This window comes from Onychomys torridus, chromosome 13, assembly GCF_903995425.1.
Source record: "Onychomys torridus chromosome 13, mOncTor1.1, whole genome shotgun sequence".
NCBI classification, from domain to species: Eukaryota; Metazoa; Chordata; class Mammalia; order Rodentia; family Cricetidae; genus Onychomys; species Onychomys torridus.
In genome coordinates, this window is record NC_050455.1 from 6,531,367 (window position 1) to 6,555,058 (window position 23,692).

A 23,692-nucleotide genomic window follows, 5' to 3' on the forward strand; every position below is an offset into this window, starting at 1 on the left:
TACCTCTAGCACTCCTCAGCCAGAAAAGGCTTTAGTTCCTGTCTCCTCATCCTTTATAGACCTTTCTCCACCAACCATATCACTTCTTTCTAGTGCTGGGATTAATGGTGTGTGCTTCCCAAATACTAGAATTAAAGGTGTGAGATCTTAGGTGCTGGGATTAAAGGCATGTGACTCCTAAGTATTGGGATTAAAATGCCACCACTGGCTGGTTCTGTTTCTCTCCTAGACTGAATCAGTCTCATGAAATCCAGGGTGGCTTTGAACTCACAGAGATCCAGACAGATCTCTGCCTCCCAAGTACTAGGATTAAAGGCGTGTGCCACCACTGTCTGGCATCTACGTTTAATCTAGTGGCTTGCTCTGTTCTCTGTTCTTCAGGCAAATTTTATTAGGATGAACAAATTATCACCACACACTCTAAAAACAATTTCTCCTGCTACTAGATTCCAAACAGGAAATAAACTCACCAAACAGCTTTCAAAGTAGCTTTTTAACTATTCCTTTATTTAAAAGAACTTGTTTTACAGTGACTTCTTCAGTAGTCAACCACTTTTGTTTCATGATGAATGACTGGATAGGAGAAGAGTTCTTACAAGCTTCAGGAAATGGACTCGGATCCACCTCACAGGTCAAAACAGACTCCAGGCTGGCCCCCTCCGTATTCTGTTGGTATGAGATTCAAGGGAACAATGGAACAGGTACAACAAGCTAGAGACTTTCTCTCCTGTTTTTCAATAATTTATGGTCTGGGAAACAATGATAATCTTATATGGGAATAATCTTATACTTCCTTACAAATTACTAAAAGAAATTAAGCAATACTGATTGATTATGGCCAAAAGGACCTTTAAAAATGGCTTCATCTGGCCCTGGAACTCCCATCTGGACCAGAGCCCCCAGCTCCCATGTGCCCTGGAACTCCCATCTGGACCAGAGACCCCAGCCACTTCCTGAGACTCAGAAACCAGCCCCCAGCTTCCATCCTGCCCTGGAACTCCCACCTTGACCAGAGGTGAGTGCCTAGAGTCACACCCAGAAAGACCCTCACCTGGGTCACAGCCCGGGGCACCAGCCACTCTGGGGAAGACCTGCCCAACTGGGCCCCATGTTCTAGCCATAGGAAGGATGCCCCATCAACACCAGGAAGGTTCTCCCTCTCCAAGACCCTCTGGTGAACCCTACAACCTCCACGCCCTGCCCCCACACCCATCTGTCAGAGCCCCCAGCCACTTCCTGAGACTTAGAAAACAGCCCTCAGCTTCCATCCTGCCCCAGAACTCCCATCTGGACCAAAGGTGAGTGCTGGAGTTGTAGTCAGAGAGGCAACCACTTCTGGGTCCCACCTCTGGGCACTAGCCATCCTGGAGGACCTGCCCAACTTGGTTCCAGTTTCCATCCATTCATCAGGCCCTGTGGGAAGGCTCCCCTTTTCCAAGACTGCAGGCAGACCCTGCAGTCTCCACACCCTGCCCCCACACCCATTTGCCCGAGAACACAGCCACTTCCTGAGAATCAGAGACCAGCCCCAGCTCCCATCGGCCCCAGAACTCCCATCTGGACCAGAGCTTTCATCCTGTCCCAGAACTCATATCTGGACAAGAGGAGCTCCCATCTGGACAAGATAAGGAGACTCCAGGGACTTCCTGAGACTCAGAGTCCAGCCCCCCAGCTCCTATCCAGCCAGCACTCTCATCTGGACCAGCACTCCCATCTGGCCCAGAGCTTCCATCTGGACCAGAGAGAGGCTCCCTAAATCTGGCAGCTCTGTCTGGACCAAGTACACTGATAAGACCAAGAACGAACCCATGAGGAGATGGGCAGACGTCAAGGCAGAAGTATATACAACAAAATAAAGAGCAATACAGCATCACCAGAACCTAGCCCATCTCCAACAGCTAGACCTGAACATCATGGAATGGAAGAAGAAAAAGAAAACAACCTTACAAGTAACACTATGAAGAGGCTAGAACCTTATATAGAAGAAATCAAAAATAAAGTGGAGGAACAGACAAAGAAAAAATGGGAAGAACACTATAAAAACTAGAGGAAAGGACAATTAAAGCAGAAGAAAACAGTAAGTCCTTGAAAGAAAATCATGAAAAAGTGAGGGAAACAGTCCAAGACCTGAAGAGGGAAATAGAAAAAAAATGAAGAAGACACTAGCAGAAGGAATGCTGGAAATAGAAAATCTGAGTAAACGAACAGGAACTTCAGATGCAAGTATAACCAACAGAATGCAAGAGATGGAAGAGAGGATCTCTGGTGCTGAAGATACATTAGAAGAAATAGATTCCAACAGTCAAAGAAAACACTAAAGCCAACAAAGGCATGGCCCAAAAAGTCCAGGAGATTTGGGACACCATGAAAAGACCATACCTACAAATAATAGGGATAGAGGAAGGAGAAGAATACCAACTCAAAGGCACAGAAAATATATTTAACAAGATCATAGAAAAAAACTTTCCCAACTTAAAGAAGGAAATGGCTATGAAGATACAAGAAGCCTATAGAACACCAAACAGACAAGAACCCACAAAAAAAGTCCCCTCACCACATAATAATTAAACAACTAAATGTACAGAATAAAGAAAGAATATTAAGGGCAGCAAAGGAAAAAGGCCAAGTGACTTATAAAGGCAAACCCATCAGAATAACACATGATTTCTCAATGGAGACTTTGAAAGTCAGAAGGACCTGAACACATATAATGCAGACACTAAGAGACCATGGATGCCAGCCTAGATTAATATACCCAGAAAAACTTTCAATCATCATAGATGGAGTGAACAAGACTTTCCAAGACAAAACCAGTTTTAAACAATACTTATCCATAAACCCAGCCCTACAGAAAGCACTAGAAGGAAAATTCCAACCTAAGGAAGGCAGATACACCCATGAAAACACAGGCAATAGATAACACCACAGCAGTAAACCCCAAAGAAGAGAAGTACACACACACTACCACCAAAAAATAAAAATAACAACAGGAACGAACAATCACTGGTCATTAATATCCCTTAATATCAATGGAATTAATTCACCTATAAAAAGACACACACTAACAGAATGGGTAAGAAAATAGGACCCATCTTTCTGCTGCATACAAGAAACATACCTCAAATTCAAAGACAGACACTTCCTAAGAATAAAAGGCTGGGAAAAGACTTTCCAATCAAATGGTCTTAAGAAGCAAGCTGGTGTAGCCATCCTAATATCCAGCAAAATAGACTTCAAATTAAAATCAATCAAAAGAGATGATGAAGGACAATACATACTCATGGCAGGAAAGATCCACCAAGATGAAGTCTGAATTCTGAACATTTATGCCCCAAACACAAGGGCACCCACATATGTAAATGAAACATTACTAAAGCTTAAATCACATATAAAACCTCATGCATTAATAGTGGGAGACTTCAACACCCCACTTTCATCTCTTGACAGATCGGCCAAATTGAAACTTAACAGAGACATAATGGGCTTAACTGATGTTACAGCTCAAATGGACTCAATCGATATCTACAGAATATTCCACCCAAACAAAAAAGAATATACCTTCTTCTCAGCACCCCATGGAACATTCTCTAAAATCGACCACATACTTGGCCACAAAGCAAATCTCAACAGATACAAAACAATTGGAATAACCTCCTGTGTTCTATGAGACCACCATGGTTTAAAGTTAGATTTCAACAACAGAAAAAACTACAGAAATTCTAAAATCTCATGGAAACTGAATAATGCTCAACTGAATCACCAATGGGTTAAGGAAGAAATAAAGAAAGAAATTAAAGACTTTCTAGAGATCAATGAAAATGAATACACCACATACCCAAACTTATGGGACACTATGAAAGCAGTGCTAAGAGGAAAATTCATAGCACTAAATGCCCACATAAAGAAGCTGGACAAATCTCATGATAGTGACTTGACAGTACACCTGAAAGCACTTGAACAGGAAGAAGCAAAGTCTCCCAGGAGGAACAGATGCCAGGAAATTATCAAATTGAGAGCTGAAATCAATAAAATAGAAATAAAGAGAACAATACAAAGGATTAATGAAACAAAGAGCTGGTTCTTTGAGAAGATCAACAAGATAGACAGGCCCTTATCCAAACTAACCAAAAGACAGAGAGAGAGCATCCAAATTAACAAAATCAGAAATGAAAAGGGGGAAATAACAACAGACAATGAGGAAATCCAGAGAATCATCAGGTCATATTTCAAAAACCTTTACTCCACAAAACTGGAAAATCTAAAAGAAACAGACAATTTTCTGGATAGGTACCACATACCTAAGTTAAATCAAGACTAGATAAATCATTTAAATAGTCCAATAACCCCTAAGGAAATAAAATCAGTCATTAAATATCTCCCAATCAATAAAAGCCCTGGACCAGATGGTTTCACTGCAGAATTCTACCAGATCTTCAAAGAAGACTTAATACCAATACTCTTTAAATTGTTCCATGCAATAAAAGCAGAAGGTATGTTACCAAACTACAATTATCCTGATTAATAAACCAAACAAAGATGCAACAAAGAAAGAGAACTACAGACCGATCTCCCTCATGAACATTGATGCAAAAATACTCAATAAAATTCTGGCAAACAGACTCCAAGAACACATCAAAACAATTATCCACCATGATCAAGTAGGCTTCATCCCAGGGATGCAAGGGTGGTTCAACATATGAAAGTCTGTCAACACCATATAAACAAACTCAAAGAAAAAAACCACATGATCATCTCACTAGATGCAGAAAAGGCATTTGACAATATCCAACACCCCTTCATAATAAAGGTCTTGGAGCAATCAGGAATACAGGGAACATAACTAAACATAATAAAGGCAATCTACTGAAAGCCAACAGCCAACATCAAATTAAATGGAGAGAAACTCAAAGCAATACCACTAAAATCAGGAACAAGGCAAGGCTGTCCCCTCTCCCCATACTTATTCAATATAGTACTTGAAGTTCTAGCCAGAGCTATAAGGAGATTAAGGGGATACAAATTGGAAAGGAAGAAGTCAAGCTTTCCCTATTTGCAGATGACATGATAGTATACATGAATGACCCTAAAAATTCAACCAAGGAACTGATACAGCTAATAAATACCTTCAGCAACATAGCAGGATACAAGATCAACTCAAAAAAATCAGTAGCCCTCCTATATACAATAGACAAACAGGCTGAGAAGAAAATCAGAGATACATCACCCTTTACAATAGCCACAAATGATATAAAATACCTTGGGGTTACTCTAACTAAGCATGTGAAGGACCTATATGACAACAACTTTAAGTCCCTGAAAAAAGAAATTGAAGATGTCAGAAAATGGAAAGATATCCATTGCTCATGGATAGGCAGGATTAACATAGTAAAAATGGCAATGTTACCAAAAGCAATCTACAGATTCAACGCTATCCCCATAAAATTACCAACACAATTCTTCACAGATCTGGAAAGAATAATACTCAACATCATATGGAAAAACAAAAAACCTGGATAACCAAAAGAATCCTGTACAGTAAAACAACTTCTGGAGGCATCACCATCCCCGATGTCAAGCTCTACTATAGAGCTACCATAATAAAAACAGCTTGGTACTGGCATAAAAACCAACATGTGGACCAATGAAATCGAATTGAAGACCCTGACATTAACCCACACACCTATCAACATATAATTTTTGACAAAGAAGCCAAAAATGTACAATGGAAAAAAGAAAAGAAAGCATCTTCAACAAATAGTACTTGCATAACTGGATGTCAATGTGTAGAAGGCTGCAAATAGATCTCTATCTCTCACTGTGCACAAAACTTAAGTCCAAGTGGATCAAAGACCTCAACATAAATCCAGTTACTCTGAACCTGATAGAAGAGAAAGTAGGAAGTACTCTTGAACGCATTGGCATTGTAGATCACTTTCTAAATATAACACCAGTAGCATAGACACTGAGAGAAACAATCAATCAATGGTACCTGTTGAAACTGAGATGCTTTTGTAGAGCAAAGGACATGGTCAACAAGACAAAGTGATAACCTACAGAATGGGAAAAGGTCTTCACCATCCCCACATCTGACAGAGGGCTGATATCCAGAATATATAAAGCACTCAAGAAATTAGACATCAAAATGCCCAACAGTCCAAGAATTAAGAAATGGGCTATAGAACTAAACAGAGAATTCTCCACAGAGGAAGTTCAAATGGCTGAAAGACATGTAAGGAATTGCTCAACATCCCTAATTATCCAGGAAATGCAAATCAAAACGACTCTGAGATACCATCTTACACCTGTCAGAATGGCTAAGATCAAAAACAGAGGAGACAGCTTATGCTGGAGAGAATGTGGAGCAAGAGGAACTCTCCTCCACTGCTGGTGGAGATCCTCAGCCAGGCCCCATGTGGAGCTCCAAGTGTCCAATTGTTGAGAAAGAGGAGGGACTGGAAGAGCATGAATTGTTGAGACCAAGATTGGAAAAATCACAGGGACAAATAGCCAAACGAATGGAAACACATGAATTATGAACCAACGGCTGTGGAGCCCCCAGATGGATCAGGCCCTCTGGGTAAGTGAGACAATTGAATAGCTTGAACTGTTTGGGAGCTGGCTGTTTGGAACCTGGGGCTTACCCAGGGACACGTTGCTCAGCCTGGAAGGAGGGGACTGGACCTGCCTGTACTGAATCCATCACGTTTAAATGAATCCCCAAGGGAGTCTTGGCCCTGGAGGAGATGGTAATGGAGGGGAGGGGATGGGGGGAAGTTGAGGTCAGGGGCGGGAGGGGGGAGGACAGGGGAACCCATGGCTGATGTGTAAAATTAAAACACAAATATAATAATAAAAAATGGCTTCATCTTCTAGCTACTACCAAGCAAATTATTGTTCCTTATTTAAAATTAATGACTATTTTATTGAAAAAAAATGTAGAAAAAGAAGTAAAGAGCTTTTTAGCAAAGATGTCTCTGACATAATTGTACCTTACACTGCTGATCAGTTGATTACATTGTTGATTGATTCAGATGTTTGGCAGATTGCCACAATTGGATTTATAAGGAAAATTAAACACTATTTGCCAGCTCACCCAATTTTACAGTTTTAAAAGATATACTCTTTTCTTTTTCCAGAAGTTTGGAAAACAGAACCTTTGCATTCACTGGCTCCTTCACTGTTTACTGGTGGCTCTTCTCATGGTGTTGCTGCATGTGTTATTGATGAAAGGCCAACTTTTCAAAGTAACCAAAGTTCTGCTCAGTGAGTGGAGTATTGAGGGTGTTTGAAATTTTGCTTACTCAGATTTTTAATCTTTATACTGATTCCTGCTATATTGCATAATTATTTCTCTATATTGAAACTACTGTGTTTCCTGCCTCACAGACTACAATTTTCTCATTGCTGCAAGCATTACAGTTCCTAATTCAAACATGGACATTATTGGTCACATTCGGAGTACCCATTTCCAACTTCACAAACTTCCACAAAGAGAATATAAATATCCCTCCCCCTTTCATATTTAAGTCATGCTCTTGTTGTACTTAATTATCTTAATTTCATTTCAGAGGGCATTTCTGCTTCCCAGAAAAATCTCTGATTATCAATTACACAAAAAAAACCTATGGGTACATGGAAAGATCTATTAACAAAAAAATTAAAGGGACCAGGTGCTCTTTTAACTTCCAGAATAGGGTGTGCTTGTGTCTTTCTGAAGGATGTTTACTAGCCCCCCGGATTTCAGACCATTTGATTTGGCCATATGTTGGACCCTTCAATTCCACCTCATCCTGTGTTAAACCAAAGGCATCACAGACCACTGCTGCATCCCCAACTCTGCCCTGCTCAGCGACTGCCATTGGTCATGGAGGAGGACATGAATGATCCTGATTCACCTGAAGCTGCTGATTTACTTCCTTCTGTTTTCACAACTTAGCTTGGAGTTGATTTGACATTCCAAGGCAACCTGGAAGATTTGCCAACAGGGGCCAAATTAAGGTGCCAACATTGTGTGCTGAAGAAATGATTCAGGATCAAGGAGTAGATGCAACCCTTTCCTCAGTTGTTTTGTTTTGTTTTGTTTTGGGCTATGATTGTTTTGCTTACTGTCCAGGTATTGTTTTTATCTGCACCGTTATGCAAGGCTCAGGAGCAATATTGGACCTAAGTTCCTAAGACTTCTTTGTTTCATCCTGCAACTTGGAATTATGAGGAAGTTAAGGTTGCGGTGAATTGACTTCAAGTTAATGGGGAGTAATCAAGATGGTTTTGTACATCATTGGGTTTCTGATATTTTAAATTATATGGGCTATGCAGATAGTCTATTTGTTTCTCCTCCACAGGAATTTCTTCTCCTAGGGACTTTTTCCCTAGGATGAGTCATTCCCATGTTTTTGTCTAAACCCTCATGCCACTTCATTCTTCAAAGACATTTATATAAACTCTTTGCAGCTACTAATTATACTGTTATTAAAAGACCTTTACAAACCTCTGCTGTGTATTCTGGCTCACAAGCCTGTTTTACTGCACTTTCTTCGATCCCTGTTAAAGGATCAGTTTCAAAAAAGGTTACTACTTACCAATTTTTTGCCTTAACTGCTTTTATTACTAATTGTATCAATCTATCTATGTCTCCACATTCCTTTGCAGTTGTTCATCAACCTCCCTATATTCTTCTCCCTGTTAACCTTTCTCAACCTTGGGGTGATGATCTGGGCATTTATATTATGGAAACTATTATTCATCTGCTTTCTTGTCATAAATGCTTCATTAGAGCCCTGATTTGGGGTATTACTGCTTTATTTCATATCATTGGAACTATACCTGCCTCTTCTATGGCCCTTGTACAACAAGTACATATGGCTGATCATACTAATTCATTGTCTAAAAATGTCCCTGTTGCTCTTTTTACTCAAGAATCTGTTGATAAGGATATTGTTGATGGGATTAATGCATTGGAGGAAGCTAACTTATACATAGGTATGCAGATTCAAAATATTAAGTTTAGACTTACCGCAGCTTGTCATATAAATTATAAATGGATTTATGTTATACCATTGTCTTACAATGGTTCTCATTATCCATGGGAACAAATTCAGGCTCATATTGCAGGTTTATGGAATAGTTCTAATATAGATATGAATACTCATTCTTTCCATGAACAAATTGCAAGTATTTCTCATGCACATCTTCAGATGTCCCCTGCTGAAAAGATAGCGTCTCATTTTTAAAATTCAATTACCTCTTTTGTAACTATAAAAATTTTGAACATTTATTATTAATTTGACTGTTGCTCTTGGTTTATTTTTTATTTTAAGTATTCTTTTTCCTCTACAAAACAGTAAGACTTGCCCTTTGTACAGTCATTCATGATGTTTACGAGCTTCAATGAAAAAAACAAAAAAGGAGGAGATGCCGGGAGTCATGTGACCTCTTTGAGGGACAAGGCCTGAGAATAGCATAAACAAGTTCTCCTTGTAGCAAGGCCTCGGAGAATCTGACCCATTTTTGGTCAGGCCAATGGATAGTTCATTGTGTAATTCTGTGCATGACCAGGAGCATATGTGCTACCTGCTCTCCTTGCTTTCCTCATACAAATCGTATTGCTGGCTGCCTCTAGTTTCACTTTCTTAGAGCTAGGGATGAAATGGCTATTGCATTAGGAAAATTTCCCCTGCTAACTCTCCTTTGGGTAAACCAGAGATAAAATTGTTGTTGAAAATATACAGTAGATCTGATTCAGCTCCTAAAGCATTTTATGTTTCAAGTGTGGCCATGACTTCAGGATTCTCAAGAATAGGATGCTGCTTTCCCAACACACCTTGTGACTAGCCTGAAAGAGTCACAATTGTTCATGACATTATAAACCTTCATAACTGTTCTGGAGAGAATGATATTCACAAGAGTCTAGGAGAAAATAGATAGTATCAAGAGTTAATGGGAACAGTCTAGAGACAGGGAATGAAGCAGAATCATAGGAATCCACAATGTCTTCCTTTCTAAGAGCTGTGCCAATACTGTAGGAAGTTGGGGGGAAGGAAACATGAGAACAAGACATAGACAGTACTAACTATTGAGAGTAAGCTTTTAAGTTATGTAGTCTACTGGATGATAGGAGAAAACCCAGTATATCCCCCATAGGAGATAGAGTAGTACAGGATGAAGAATGAATCGCTTCAGCCTTGGTGATGAATTAATTGTGAGAGCTTAGATTTGACTAGAGGTAAACATTAACCACTAGAGGAACCTTGCACGATGCTGTAACTGCAAATGCTGCCAACTGGACACACTGTAGGTGTGCCTAGTTACAAGAGTTTCCTTTGTCACTTGCAACAGGGCTTATGCTTCTAATATTAGAGCTATGAATCAAGTAGGTAATGATTACTGGTGGGAAAGTTGGGGGCTGGAAGAGGAATGAGGTAAAGGAGCAAACTGGCAATTATTGTAACCATTATTAAAAACTTAAGGAAAAAATGTAAAACTCTTCATGCAAACTATAGAAACAATATAAATAAAAACAGCACAGGCTGTCTGGGGCCACTTGTTTGAAACAGGTGGTCATAGTTTCTTTGTTGCACCAACTTCATCCATCCATCCAAGGTCATTGGACCTGTTTGGAGCAAAGCTCCCAGAAGTAATCCTCAAGGGCCTGTGTGTTTAAACCTCTGTTCTCAGTTTGGTGCTTTTGAGGAAGCATTAGAACCTTTAGTAGATGCGTCTAACAGGAAGGAAGCTAGGCAGCTGTGGAGATGTCTTGGAGAGGATGTTGGGGCTGAGCCTTTTCCTCACTCCCTCTTTGCTCCTGGATGTAGACAGGTGAACAGGCTTCCAATGTCACATGTTCCACCATGATACACTGATGTGTCACAGGCCCATAGGCAGTAGAGTCAACTAACTATTGGTTGGAATCTCTTGTACCATGAGCCAAAGTGAACATTTTCATCTCAAGTATGTTGTCACAGTTACAAAAATCTGTCTAATAATATTCTTATCCATACACACGCTCACTGGTTAGACACTCTTGTTTTCTTATGTAGATGACTATGGTGGGCGCAATTTTCTGACTGCAACCAAGGTACTGGCCCCTCTGCATTGCTCATACCACTGCTACATTAATTGGATGTGCCATTACTCTGGAATATCTGAACACCTCTGCTGTCAGATGCTAGGGTTCATGTGTGATACACAATACTGAGCTCTGGCTTTGCAATTCCTGCCAGTAGATGACTTACTTGTCTCAAACTAAGGAAGACAACTTTCAGGGGTTGTTGGCCTTACCTATTCTTAGAGGATCAATTGCACTGGAGCTTTGATCTTCTTAACCCCAGAGACACCAATGATACCACAATGCTTTTGACAGTGTTTCAAGCTAGAAGTACTGAAAAAATATTCCACATCTCCTCCATCAGAGAATTATGGTGCTATTGAAAATCAGTATTTTATTGAGTATTTTTGCATCAATGTTCATGAGGGAGATCAGTCTGTAGTTCTCTTTCTTTGTTGCATCTTTGTTTGGTTTAGGAATCAGGGTAATTGTAGCCTCATAGAAGGAGTTTGGTAATATTCCTTCTGCTTCTATTGTGTGGAACAATTTAAAGAGTAGTGATATTAAGTCTTCTTCAAAGATCTGGTAGAATTCTGCAGTATCCTAGATGCCCTTCAACTGAAGAATGGATAAAGAAAACATGGTACATATACACAATGGAGTACTACTCAGCAGAGAAAAACAATGACATCATGAGGTTTGCAGGCAAATGGATGGATCTAGAAAAAAAATCATCCTGAGTGAGGTAACCCAGACTCAGAAGGACAAACATGGTATGTACTCACTCATAGGAGGATACTTGATGTAAAACAAAGATGACTAGACTGCTACACAACTCCAGGGAGGCTACCTAGAAAACGGGACCCTAGGAAAGACACAGGGATCACCCAATGACAGAGAAATGGATGAGATCTACATGAACAACCTGGACGAGAGTGGGAGAAATGAAGGGCAAGGTTTGATGGAAGGGAGGCTTGGGGGAGCAGGAGATCCCAGCTGGATCAGGAACAGAAAGGGAGAACAAGGAATGGTAGACCATGATGGATGAGGACCACATGAGAACAGGAGTGGGCAGAGTGCTGGAGAGGTCCCCTGAGGTCCACAGTGATGCATCCTCAGTAGACTACTGGCAGTGGTCGAGAGAAAGCCTGATCTGACCTAGTCTGGTGATCAGATTGCCAAACACCCTGAGGGTCGGGCTGGAACTCTCATCCAGTGACTGATGGAAGTTGATACAGAGATCCTTAGCCAGGCCCCAGGTGGAGCTCTGTGTGTCCAGTTGTCGAGAAGGAGGAGGGACTGTGGGAGCGTGAATTGTTTAGTCCAGGATTGTAAAAAGCACGGGGAAGAAAGGCCAGACGAATGGAAGCACATGAATTGTGAACCAAAGGCTGTGGAGCCCCCAACTGGATCAGGCCCTCTGGATAAGTGAGACAGTTGAGTGGCTTGGACTGTTTGAGAGGCATCCAGGGTACCTGTCCTTAGTACATGAGCTGGCTGTTTGGAACCTGGGGCTTACACAGGGACACTTTGCTCAGCCTGGAAGGAAGGGACTGGACCTGCCTGTACTGAATCCACCAAATTTATATGAATCCCCAGGGGAATCTTGGCCCTGGAGGAGATGGGAATGGAGGGGAGGGCATGGGGGGAAGATGGGAGTGGGGACGGGAGGAGGGAGGACAGGGGAACCCATGGCTGATGTGTAAAATTAAAACACAAATATAATTTTTAAAAAGGGAAAAAAAAAGAAAAAAAAATCAGAAAGAGTTCTTGTCTAACACCTTTGTTTGCTCCAAATTTGCACTATGCAGTAGTACTGTGAATGAGGCTGGGCACAGCAGCAACCCTGATGCTTCCTGTGTAATCACAGTATTGGGGTGGGCACTGGGTTTGAATAAAAGACAAATGGAGAAAAAACAAAGTTATAAGTGCTAGTATTAGATGCACTAATTCTAGTTTCAGGGAGTAACAACTTAGTCTTTACAAAGTATGTTGTAAAGTATGGAAATGAGGCATTTTTCCCTTTCAAATCCAGCATGTCTGTATGAGCCAGATAGAAGCTACATGACAATCTAACCCGAGGCTGAGTTACTCATCTTTGTTTACATTCTGTAAAAGCCCGACAAAACAAGTTCAGTTGAGCTTGCCAGGTCCTGCCCCTCCCCTCCCCAGTGCCATTAGTGGCAGCTTCCAACTACAGATAAATAATGTCATAGCTTTAGGGAACCATATAGGTGAAATTTCATGGTAGCTTCTCTGACAGTTCTAGGAGACACAATCTCATAGCAAACTTCCTGTTCCTTTGGGTCTGATAACCTTTCTGTTTTGCCTTCCACAATTTCCCTAAGCCTTAGGTGATGAAGTGGTTTTGTAGATGCAGATTAGAGCTGGGCTCCACAACTCTGAATTTTGATCAGTTGTGGTTTTCATAATGGTTTTTGTCTGTTGCAAAGAGCAGTTTCCTTGATGTGAGATGAAAACTATCTAACATGACCTGAACAAGGATGACACTCATAGATGGGAGAAAGCTCATGAAGTCTCAGGCCTACACAGAGAAATAGAGCCAACTAAGGAATGCTGAGAGAGAAAGACAATCTTCTCCCATGGAAGAGCATACCAATTAGTTACCCAATGCCAAATGATCTGCCTGGAAAAAAAACATGTACGTTCTAGTAGCATTATACAAATAGAATAGCTCTCTCTCTCTCTGTCTCTCACTCTTCTTACTCTATGTATGTATGTATGTATCTTCTATCTATCATCTGTCTATCATCTATCTCTCTATCATCTCTATCTACACACACACACACACACACACACACACACACACACACATACAAACACACATTAAGTGGCTATGAATTTGACAAAGAAGAAGGTGGGGTATGTGGAAGAGATTGAAAGAAGAAAAAAGAAGAGGGGAAAATGTAATTATAATACCAAAAAAGTATTTTAAAAAGATATAAATAGCTTTTTAGCTGGGTGGCGGTAGTGCACACCTTTAATCCCAGCACTCAGAAGGCAAGGCCACGCTGATTTGTATGAGTTCGACTCCAGCCTGGTCTATAAAGCGAGATACAGGACAGTCTCTAAAACTGCACAAAGAAACCCTGTCTTGAAAAACAAACAAAAAAAAAAGAAAAGAAAAGAAAAGAAAAATTATCAGGGTCATGTCAGATGCAACTTCCAAGACTCCAGTATTCAATGGAGCTCCCCATGCAATTGCACTCAAAGCAGAATCATTGTGATTTGGTCAATTTGAACAGTAAACCCTAAACTGAAATACTGAATAATGGCTGTTAAGGCTGCATGTTTGTGTGTATGGGAGAACGGACCATGTGATGGTCCTTTAGAGATGAACTTTGATGTTTGGTCCATCGTTTGCCTCTTGCCATTACTGAAAGACTCCCGGCATCTTTGACATCAGAGGCCATTGTATTTAGACTATGAAAGTCCATTCAGATTAGAGGATCGACATCAATGAAGAGTGAGTGAGGAATGAAACAGATGTGGAGACAGCTATCTTTGAAATATTTATCTTGCCTTATTTTATATTGACAGTATTTGATTCTTCACATCTACTGAAATAGCCTCTAATGCCTTCTTTGTGTCTAGCTGCAATTACCAATTGATTTCAAATGTAATTGAATTCAGTTATCATTGTACTTTTTATTCAAATAGCTTAAAATGAATTATTATTGAATTCAGCCTTTGGTGTTGCATGGTAAGATACTTTGTTAGTTTGGTCCCACCCCTTAGAATATACATCTTTTATTTATTTATTTTCAGCTTGGCCACATATGCAGTTCTAGAACAATGCTAATGTACACCAAGTATTCAATAAAAAATCTGAATGAAAGGAAATTTGTGTACACTTTTAAATGATTTCCATTAGTAGCAAACAGATAGATTCCAGGCTGAGAAACAAAACTGGAGTGTGTAACAGGGTCTAAGGATAATTCGACAAAGACACTGAAATTGTCTAGTAAGAAATGATCAGAGTTCAAATAGAATGCTGTTGCCATCAGGTTCTGGATCATTAAGCTGTGCAGTAAAGGCCCTTTCCACCTGCCCTGGTCCTGTTTTATTAGTGTTCTCTGTGCAACACTTTTATCTCCCATCCTGACATTTGTAAAGCATTGTTTGGGCTCTAACTGCAAATATACACCAATGGAATTCTCATCCTTTTACAGGCACCTTAAATTAATGTAAAGAAATCATCTCATGTATAAAATCATGCATAAGCACAGTGTGAATTCACAGGCATTCATATTTGGGTTTTATTTGATTTCTTTGTTCAAGGTACTGTATTTTAAGTGGTACCACTTCAATTCACTGTTCTTCATCCCCACCCCTTGGCTCCTTGATCATGCCCAATATCCTAGTTATCTACTCAGACCTAATATTCAGAGCTAATATGGACATTAAAAGTAAGACAAATACATGTTCAGTTTATGTTCATACATTAGTGGAAGAAGCTGCTGATTCTTAGTCTTGTTCAAATGGTTATCTTGACTAAAGATATGTTTCCATTGATATAATAGTAATTGTAATTGATTTTTTGTTGTTTTTTTGTTTGTGGGTTTCAAGACAGGGTTTCTGCATGTAAGAGCCCTGGCTATCCTGGAACTTGCTTTGAAGGCTAGGCTGGCCTTGAATTCATAGAAATCCTTCTGTCTCTGCCTCCACAGTTCTGGGATTAAAGGCATGTATCACCATGCCAGGCTAATAATTGTAATTTTCATAGGCATAGTACATAGAATATCTTTAGATTTTATACCTTGCCTATATGGCTCAATTATAAGTGCTTCCTACCTCTGTGAAAGCTATAAGTAAGAAAACCAGAAACTGCAAAGCAGAAATAAAAATAAAAAAATTAACCATGCACATCACAACAACCAAAATTAGTAGCTACAAAAGACAATATATTTGCTGTAAACTAGGTTATTTCCTAAATGTTTATTTTTCAGACAAACATGTTGTTAACATGAAATACAATATTTCTTATGCCCTTAAACACCCCATATAACCTTTTGTCAACAGCACACCATGTATAATACAATGGTTCCGTGGGGTAGACTGCCTGCAGTCTTATGATGTCATAGCTGTCTTACTTTTAAGTACATTCTATGACATTCATGCAATAATAAAATTGCCAAGCGGCACATTTCTTAGACTGTATTTCCATCATAAAGTACTCTGTGACTGTATTTCTTTCAATAACTAAAGATAAAATTTAAAATGTTTTTTTTTTCCCAAAGACAATAAACCAGGCCAATGGTGTATTAAATCTTTTTTTAATGTTTCGTAGAAATGCCTGAAGTCCCAGATCAGATTTCTTCATTGACCTCTGTGTACATTTGAGATTCTTGTTTTCAAAGCTGAAAGCTTTTATTGTTTGTTTCTTCCATTTGATATTTATTGTCCAACATTGTGTGCATGTGTTCACTACACTATCATTTCTATGACAGTCAAAATATTTTTGTGCTTTCTTAACCATATGTGATTTATAGAAACATTTATATTTTGGTGGGGGGACTGGGATGAATGGAGAGAGGGGAAACTTTGGTTGGGATGTAGTGTATGAGAGTAGAATCAATTTTTCATTAGAACAAAACTAAAAAACTTCATAAAATAAAAAGGGTTATAGAAATAAAAAAGAAAAAATACATTTTATGTCATCATTTTCACCCAAGAAGCCATTTACATAGACAATACAATAACAATGAAATTTTAGAAAAAAATAAAAATCAGGCAGAAAGTAGTAAACTGTATAGAATGTACAAGGAAAGAAAAGTTGCATTAGCTCTGCTTACCCAGGTGGTCCAAAGAATGGTATAATTAGGCCTTTATAAGGTTTAAATTAAAAATAGGAAACTATTCCTGGGGATAGTCTTAGTTCATCATGCAATGCCATAAGAAAATACCCAAAGCTGGGTATGGTACAAAGAAAAGAGGCTTCTTTACCCTACAGTTCTGGAAGCCTAGAAGCCATGATGGTAAGCTTGGCTTTTAACTATATGGATCTTCTGTCTATATCTCTACATGATGAATGGCATATATAAAGTGTGTCCAAATGTGTGGATGTGGACCGGGTCACACATTAATAACAAAAGGATGAGAGCAAGTTGAGAAAGCAGAACTTGTTTTATGACAAGCATTTTCATGGATGTAATCTCCTGTGAAACCATCTCACTTGTGGCTGTCAACATCAATCCCTTTTGAGGACAGTCCACTGTGCCCCACCTCCTAAAAGTTCTGCTGTGGATATCACTCTGTATAAATAAAATGCTGATTGGCCAGTAGCCAGGCAAGAAGTATAGGCAGGACAAGCAGAGAAGAGAATTCTGGGAAGTGGAAGGCAGAGAGAGAGAGACAGCCAGCCACCACCCTGACAAGAAAGAGATAAGGTACTGGTAAGCCATAAGCCACATGGCAAAGTATAGATTAATAGAATTGGGCTAAATATAAGAGTAAGAGCAAGACAATGGTAGGCCTGAGATAATGGCCAAGCAGTTTAAATAATATAAATGTCTGTGTGTTTATTTTACAAGTGGGTTGTTGGACTAACAGGGCTTGGTGGCACCTGGAGAGAAGCTCTCCATCTACAAAGTTCTGCCATTATGCAATAATATCGTGACGGAGACTAAATACATACCGAACCTTTGGGGACACACCACAACTAAGCCATAATCCAATTATTTCTTTAAATCTTTAAAGAACGTTGTATCACAGAGTCATTTTATGAGGATGTTGAGTAAAGAATCAACAATTTCCTCAAAGACACATGTCCAGCCTAGGTGAGGTTTGCAAGCAACTTTTCTGATACATTCTTTGTGTGTCCTTTAATTTATAACACTGAAGTACAAGTTAGTGAACCTAATATGCAGCTTGTCTAAAAGGACAATGTTAAAATAAAAAAAGCCTCCAGAGCTTTTGCCTGGACTTATTTGTAGCTGTTTGTCCTTGGTTGTTGTCTCTTGGAGACCTGATCTTTTCTGAAGGGAAACAGGGGTGGGGCTGGGGGGTGGGGGTGGTAAGAGTGGCCGTGGGGAGTGCTGGAAGGAGTGGAAGGAGGGAAACTGTAGTCATGATGAGTTGTAGGAGAGAGGAATCTATTTTCAATTTAAAAATAATATAAAATGGACTTCAGGAAAAAACAAGAGCTCAGAGCCTGCTTATGAAGGGCTCGCAAGGTGATGAGTGGTAAAACGCTTGTCTTTTTAGGCCCATGCTTTGTAAGCTGGCATCTGTTTCCTCTCTGGAGACTCAGGACTCATGCAGCAAACAAATGAAATACTTATTAGAAAAAAAAAGTAATGAAGTCTATTTCTGTTTTCAATTTCCAACTTGTATTTGCTTGCTTGTCTCTCAAAGTTCGATTTATTTTGTAGAAGATACTTTAAGGGCAAACTGTCATTGTAAAATAAAAATGTACACATTTTTCCTAATCAGGAGTAAACATTTGTAATAAACTTATTTATTTAAATATAGCAAAGATATAGCATAGATAGTTGTAGGTACCTTAAGTGTTCGTAAGAAATATCACAAAGTGAAAATTCCTGGTATTACTGACTCTTCCCAGCAAGGAGATCTTCTCATCAGCCCACCCTACCACTCCATGCCTCTCCAAGCCACTGTCTCTCCCCACCTAAAGATCACCACTATTATAACACCAAGTGCCATAATTTACTTTTGCTTGTTTTTGAACTTTTGTAAAAGGAGCAACATTGCTTGTATTCGTCAGCAGTAGGCTCTTTACTGTTGTGTTTATGATTCTTATACTTAAGTCCATATTGTAATAGGTTGCCATGATCCATTTCTGAATAACATTTATGCAACTGAAGTAGTTGATATGTAGGGTTTTTACTAGTTGTGTTAATTATTTCTCTGTTGCTGTGGGAAAACACCAGGACCCAAAGTGACTTAAAGAAGTAAGAGTTTATTTTGCTTTACAGTTCTAGAGAGAGAGTGTCTACAATGGTGAGGGAGGCATGACAGCCCGTGGCTGGAGCAGGAAGCTGAGAGAAAATATCTTCAACCACATGCACAGCAAGCAGAGAGAGCCAACTGCAATGGGGGAGGTTACAAACTCTCAAAGCTCGACTCAGCGATGGACTTTCTCTAAGAACCCATGTCCTAAATGTTCCTCTTGCAGAATGTTGCCAGCTCGGGACCAAGTGTTAACACGAGCTTATGGTGGACATTTCTTCTTTTTACCACCACACCAACACTAGGCTATTTGACTACAAGCTGTTAGTACAGAGATAGTGGTGAGCTTGCTGCAACCTGGGATACATGTATGTTCAATGTAGTAGATACTGGTAGTTTCCCAAGCTGATCAATCTACTTTGTGCTCTTGTCAGCAGGGTGAAGGTTATAGTTGAAGGTACTCCACATTTATTTCTAAGTCATTTTGAACCATTCTAGTTTGTAGCTGAAGATTTTTCTGTGTCCTGCCTGGTCTGTAGCTGCTCAGACCCAAGTAAACATTCAGAGGCTTATATTAATTAAAACTGCTCAACCATTAGCTAAGGCTAACTACTGACTAGCTCTTACACTTAAACTCAGCCAATTTTTGTTAATCTATATGTCACCACTTGTTCTATGGCTTTACCTTTGTGCCATTACATGCTGCTCCCTGGACAGTGGGCTGGTGTCTCCTAAGTCAGCCTTCCTCTTCCCAGAATTCTCCTTGTCTGCTTATTCCGCCTATACTTCCTACCTGGCTACTGGTCAACGAGCATTTTATTTATCAACCAATGTGAGCAACACATTCTCAGCATACAGAACATCCCACAGCAGTAGCTGGTGAGTAATGATGTCTTATTGTGTATAAGTTGAATGCTCCAATGCCCAGTGAGTTGGCCACTTTGCCATATGACTTTGTCCATTGGCTGACTTCTTGTTGAAGTATTTGTCAAAATTTTCTTTTAGTTTAGATGTCCTTTTCTTTAATAGTGTTGAAGGTTTCATATGTATTATATTGTGTTATTATGCTATAGGAATTGTATTAGTCTTTTGTTTATACTATTTATAAGTAGAGATGGTATTAATCTTAATAAAGTCTAATGTAGCAGTCTTTTCCTTTAAGTTAATGTTTCATGTGTTTTTTACTACCTCACTTTATGAAAACACTCTGCTTGTTTTTCTGCAGAAGTTTTAAGATTTAACCTTTAGCATCGACACCCCTGTGGAAACTTTCACTACAAAGCACAGTAGAATAGCAGATACAATCATAACAATAGCAGGAACTGTCAGCGGTAAGCTAGGTTATTTATATTTTAGAATTTTAGTCTTCCAAATAACACCACAAAATAAGTGTTACACCTATATTTTAAAGACAAGAAAATTGAATCTCAGAGTGGTTCAGAATCTGCTGCCCTCCTGCTGAAAGGGGTGGAAAGAGGATGTGGCTTCATACCTGCTTCTTCCCATGGATCTCATATTTATCAGTTTATTGTGCTTTCTTGTAGCATTCCTGTTGGTCTATAAGTGGAACCTCCACAAAATGTTATATATATTCTAATTGTAATAACTTCAGTTCCCAAGGAAGCAATAGAATAAAATAAAATGTAACATTGGGGGGACCATTGAAAGAGTACATCAATAGCAGATACATTATTAAAAAAAGAAAGTAATACACAAGAATCAGAAAAGAAGAAAATAGATCCCAAGTGTTAGCGACAGGTGGACCCAAATGACATCATTCAAGTCCCACTTCTTCTTGCAAGGCACTGAGGGGAACACACAGAAAAGATAATGTGGGAAGGGGGTGAGGAAGGTGGAATTATGAATAACTCTGAGAGTTTTCACTTCACAGGTTTGATTCACACTCAAGGGATTTCTTATTTCTTTGTTATCACTTTGTCCCCACTCAGACAAGTTCTCACTCTGAGGGGGAGTGATTCCATTTTTCTGTTATATCAGTTTTTGTCAACACGATTAAATGGAAGGTCTTACTTTAATACATTTGGCAAAATCAGAAGAATGATTTCTGGACAATGATTCTTTTCTTTTTTTGAGACAGAGTCTTACTATGCCTCTCTGGCCTGCATGAAACTAGCTTTGGTAACCAGACTGGCCTTGAACTCACAGAATTCTCTCTGTCTCTGCATACTGAATGCTGAGACTAAAGGTGTGTGTCATCTTTTCCAGTGAAATGATCTTTTCAAACCATACTTCTATTTGAGTGAGTAAGCATCAATGAAATAGATCTGAGTTAAAAACATACATGGAAGATAATTGATAACTCTCAATACTAATGTTTAGCATGTGGTGTCCCTATAAAAAAGGTAAGAAAATCAATCCCCCAAGAGATGACTCATGATACTCTATTGCAATCACAATAAAGACTCAATAGAGAAAACTAGTTACTCTTGTATCTACTATTATTACTTATTACTATTGTATTTACTGTGCTGGGGATCAAACCCAGTGTCTTTTGCATGCTAGGCAAACATGCAACCACTGAGCTATATCCCAAACCCTATTTATTATTTACTGATAAGTTTGATTTCTTCCCTACTAAGGAAATCTTAATGTTGTTTTAAAAATGGTGTTTTTTAATTAGTTATTTTTATAAATATTGCAGTCCTATAGTTATTTAATACATTCTTTAGTGTATTCTAACCTTTAAGAATGCTTAGTAAGACCTTAACAAACTTTAGAAGCAGAAGTAATGTTGATTCAATCCAGCTTTTGTATCATTTAGTGGTGATCCTACAGAGAGAATGTTGAAAGAGTTAATTGACATGCTACAAAATGTAAGTATCACAAAGAATGCTGCTACTACCCAAAATATTTATAAATTATCACCCATACCACATGACTTTAATCGATGGAAACCTTTTGAGAATCAGATTTGACAAGTGACAGAAACATGTATTTGTGGAATGGGACAGATTTTCATGGGAGTGTAGTATGAGATACAAGCATTTGTCTCATGAGATTGTTCCTCCTTCCCTGTTTCCATCCTAAGCACTAAACTGGGAGTAATCTCAAGAGAACACTTGTCATTCACACTTGATGTCTGGATGGATGTGATAGGTATATTTGTGGGAAGGCCCAAGTGAACGAACGGAATACCAAAGGCTGGATTGCTTTTCTAGCAGATGGGTTAGGAGGTGTTTCAGTGAAAGGACTGAATAAGAATCTAGGAAAGCATAACATGGGCAACAACATTTTAAATAGAGGTATCTATTTTGACAGATGAATAGGCATTATTCTTCTTAATAAATGAAACATAAGAATGCAAAGAGAAGAAAAACTATCAAACTTTATGAAGTTCACATCATTTAGTTGTGTCCTGCTCCCTTCATGAATCAGGAGGTGTGTTCACCATTTCAGAGTGGGCATACTAGATACTTGACAAGTATATAGATGGAACGTGTACAGTGTAGATAATTTCCTTAGTAAACCATGAAATAGATGTTCATTCAGACATTTGCACATTTATAACATTTGAGTGCTTTTTATGCAACAGGCACATTGTGATTTCTCACAGTTAAATGTGCAATTCCTGATCTCAAGAAATTCTCAGGTCATGAAATGCCAAGTGAGCAAACAGCATTGCAGCAAATCTCTTCTGTGATGTATTGAAGAGAGAAGCATGGAAATACTGGAGTACAGAAGAGAGAGACATCATTTGACTATGGAGAAAGGCTGACCTCATGGAGGAGATGCTGTCTGAGATCAATTTAAAACTAAAGTAGATAATTACTGGACATAAAAAAATGAGGGGATATTCCCAAGTATAGTAATAGATAGAGAAATAGCTGCTAAATATTTCCCCTATTTCCTTTTTTATTTATTCTTCTCTAATACAATACACCCCAAGTATGTCTTCCCCTCCTTCCACTCCTCCCAGTTTCCCACCTGCTTCCATCTTCCCCAGACCCACTCCTCCTCCATTTCACTTCAGAAAGAGCAGGCCTCCCAGGGGTAACGGCAAAACACAGCCTAACAAGATGCAATGAGACTGGGCCCAAACCCTCATATCTGTTATCCTAACATCCAGATTTTCCTAGTTAGCTCTATGTTGCTGAGGTTTCAGGATCCAGGTGGATTAACACAGTTTCTTAAGCTAGAAGAACATAGCAAGGACATCTAGAGAAGTGTATAGAGGTCAGGCTGTCAGGAACATCTGCAGAAGAACTTAGACAGCCAGGAGCCTTGGAAGGATAGTAGAAATTGGCACCTGTTGGGATGTGCATTTTAGGGTTTCTAGTTTCTCTCTCTCTCTCTCTCTCTCTCTCTCTCTCTCTCTCTCTCTCTCTCTCTCTCCTCCTTCTCTCTTTTTCTCTCTTTCCTTCTCTTTCTTGCTCTGTGTGTGCACATGCATGCATATGTGTGGGAGTGTACATATGTGTGTATATATTCCTGTATATGTGCATGTGAGTGTGCATGTATGTGCATTCATGTGCTTGAGTGTGCATATACGTGTGTGTTTTCTGGTAACGGCAATCCAGGAGAAGAGCTAGGAATAACAAGTATTTCTTTCATTTATTGTCTACTGAGCAAAATCCTTTAAAAATACTCGTTGTACCAGTCCCTGTTTAATTGCCACAGTCACTGTGCCAGTAATGTTTATTATTGGGTCTGTTTAACCAATGGAGGCTCTGAGAAGTGAGTGTCCTTCTCAAGGTC